The sequence below is a fragment of the Antechinus flavipes genome, chromosome 3 (assembly GCF_016432865.1).
Source record: "Antechinus flavipes isolate AdamAnt ecotype Samford, QLD, Australia chromosome 3, AdamAnt_v2, whole genome shotgun sequence".
NCBI classification, from domain to species: Eukaryota; Metazoa; Chordata; class Mammalia; order Dasyuromorphia; family Dasyuridae; genus Antechinus; species Antechinus flavipes.
Window position 1 is genome coordinate 67,744,747 of NC_067400.1, and position 3,717 is coordinate 67,748,463.

Consider the following 3,717-nt stretch of genomic DNA (forward strand, 5'->3'; position numbering starts at 1 on the left):
CAGAAGACCCCTTTGGATTCCCACACACATACTCATTCTTTTGCCACTGAAATTTCTTTGAATATATTTTGCTTATAGTTATCTGTATGAATGTTCCTGACTTGCCCCTTCCTTCATCCACAGTAGAATATAGTTTTTTTGAAGGCAGGAAATCATTTCTTTTGTCTTTGAATCCCTAATACCTACTAAAGTTTTTGACCCAAATCAAAAGATAACAGTGGAGAAAAATCTCATAACTAAGATGGTTGAAATATTTGAATGGAAATTGCAAGATCAATGCAATATCAAGTTAAGATCAATGCATCACATTATTAAATATCAGAAGAATTATTTTTATTTTTATTTTTTTTTTGGTAATTTGGTAGTCCTGAGAAAACATTATTAAGAGGAGTACAAAGTGAGATAAAAACTATTAGGGAAAGCACAGACTAGATTTTTGCCAAGCCTGAAAAATTTTAAATTTTAATAATCAGTAAAGTTCTAAATTGTCTTCATTTATATTCATATGATTTAGCCCCCTTTACTAAAGATATTTTAACACAATTTTTGGTCTTTCTCTTTGTAGTATTTTTTTAAAATGAGCATTGGATTTAGAACATTATCACCTATCCCAGAGATTTGAATAAATTTAATTTGAATAAAATTAAATCAGTGCATAAACAATGATTTTGGATTTTATGGTTACTCTTTACATACATTTCTTATAAAACTAGCATCATAGATTTAAAACTAGAGGGGATGCTGAAGGCCAATAACCCCAACTCCCATTGAACCAAGCATTCAACAAATATTAATTCCAACTACTTTAGAGTCAGGAAGATCTAAATTCAAATTCTGCCTAAACATTTATTCAATGTCTGACCTATGGCAAAATGATTGAACACTGTGTGTCTTAGGCAGCTCCCAAGGACCTATATAATATATTAGAGCTATGGAGAATTAGCACACTAGAATTTTCCTCAAGATGACCAATTCAAAAACTTTTTTTTTTACATTTGTTTAAAGTACCATATCAAGTGCTTTGAAATCCAAATATAAAGAAAACTGAAATAGCTCTTCACCTCAAGGATCATATAGTCTAAAAAAAGTATTTAAGACATGATTATAAATAGACATAATAGAAGGCAGATTGCAAAAATTTCATAAGAAAAGAGCAAACAAAATAAAATAGGGAATCATTTCTTTTTGTCTTTGAATCCCTCGTACCTAGAAAAGTTCTTGACCCAATCAAAAGATAATAGTGAAGAAAAATCTCATAACTAAAATGGTTGAAATATTTGAAATCACAAGATCAGTGCAATACCAATTTAAGATCAATGCATCACATTATTAAATATCATAAGAGTATAATGAGAATACCTAGGATTTAGAAAGATGAAGACAGGGAGAAAGTAATGAGAAGACATTCCATAAGACAATAGCATAAGGAAAGACCCAGAAGCAGGAAAGTATGAAGTATGTACTGGAAAACTGCAAATAATTACTGTTTCATTGGGGTATGGCATGGGGGTGAGAGGTGGTGAGAAATAGAAAGTAGATTGAGGACAGCTAATAGGAGAGACTTGATGCATATTGAAATTTTTGAACCTGATATTGGCAGGCAATGAATGGGGAAACATTGGTATTATGGCAGTGATTTGGGTAGGACACATTCTCTAGAGACCAGTTTCTTAAACTGTGGGTCATGATCCCATATGGGGTCTTCTAATTGAATGTGGAGGGTCACAAAATTATGATTTATTATTAGAAAATGTTTGATTTGAATATCTATTTTATATGCCTTTATACCCAAGATCAAGTCAAAAATTTTTGGGCGAAAAGAGGTTACAAGTAGAAAAACTTTAAGAAGCCTTGCTCTACAGAAACAGAATATATTTCTCTCTCTCTCTCTCTCTCTCTCTCTCTCTCTCTCTCTCTCTCTCTCTCTTTCTCGCTCTGTCTCTCTTTGCCTTTGTCTGTCTCTCACTCTGTCTTTGTCTCTTTCTCACTTTCATTCTCTTCTCTCTATCTTTGTCTCTCTTTTCTGTCTCTGTCCATTTGCCTCTGTCTGTCTGTTTCTATTTCTGTCTATCTTTCTTTTATTTTCTGTCTCTTTCTTACTTCACTATCTATCTTTGTCTGTCTCTGTCTGTTTCTGTCTCCCTCCCTTCCTCCCACCTTCTCTCTCTCTCTCTCTCTCTCTTCTCTCTCTCTCTCTCTCTCTCTCTCTCTCTCTCTCTCTCTCTCTCTCTCTCTCTCTCCTTTCTCCACCAACCCCCATTATGCCACGGGATTTGTAGGCTACATAGGCAGCTGGACTTTTTCTTTTTTCTCTAGAATCTTGAGCCATGATCTAACTCATGAAAATTAAAAGCTGCTTTCAGCTTTTCTGTAAAAAACTTCTCATAACCATGCAAAATATCTGATAGGATCAAGAAGGCATTAGACAGCTTATAAATATGATATAGCTGTGTGTGCCACATCTAAAGAGGGGATCACAGTAGGGTCAGAGGAAGGCTGAGGAATCAGCAAGGGAAGGCGGTGTTATTCTTCATGCTGGGCTTCAGATAATAGCTATGAGATATTCTGCATTCTCTTGCAGAGGGAGTATCAGCTTCAGAAACCAGGGGTTCCACTTTGAATTTCTAGTTTGAACTGAACCAAACTTTTGGAACAACTTAGTTGAGCATCTTGAGTTTTCAATCCCTGGACAATACTTTGCTACAGCATAATAGGATACCAACAATGATTCACTATAGCCAGACTTCCCAGACTCAGTGAGTTGTGGGCAGGATGGCTCTCAGAGAAGTACAGGGCCAAAGACTATTTATCCTTAAGGGTTTCCTTTTTTTTTGTCCAAAAGAAATCATGCTATATGCTTCTTTCATTTTCATTTTGATGACATCAAGTGTGTGTGTGTGTGTGTGTGTGTGTGTGTGTGTGTGTGTAAAGGCAAAAGAGCAGTTCTACCTGCTTTGTAGTGTTTGTATGGGGGAGGAAGTGGAGAGAAGGATAGTGTCATGGACTGATTAGATCACCTGTTTTTTTAGCTCCAATAGATTGACACCTGTTTGTTCCCCACAAGCTGTCTTCCTATACCAAGGACTGTGCAATAGTCTTTGATACAGTATGGGGTTCTCCATAGTAAGTGACTTGGTGCAAATATATTAATTCAATATATCACAGAAATTGCTTTGGCAACAGGCAACCTCAGAACAATAATCCTATAGAATCTCAGAACCGGAATATGTTTTGGACAGAGTCCATCTAGTCAAACCTATATTTGATCAAGAATCACTTTTCAATGTCCAATTTGTGGTCATCCATCCTAACATTTTTTTTTTTTTTTTTTGCTGAGGCAATTGGGGTTAAGTGACTTGCCCAGGGTCACACAGCTAGGAAGTATTAAGTGTCTGAAGCCAGATTTAAACTTAGGTCCTCCTGACTTCAGGGCTGGTCCTCTCTTCACCGTGCCACCTAGCTGCCCCTTCATCCTAACATCTTAACATAGCTAATGTTACTATAACCGTAATTTCCATTTATTCCTGTTTCCCCTGTAGGAACAAGGAGAACAAATTCAGGAGCTTTCCTATATGACATCTCTTAAATACTTGAAGGCAGCTAGCCTTTCTTTTCTTTTTCATCTTTTCTTCAAGCTAAACATCACCAGTTTCTTGAATTGATGTTTATGTAGCACAGTCTCTAAGTCTTTTAGAATCCTGCTCTAGAAGTTCTTCA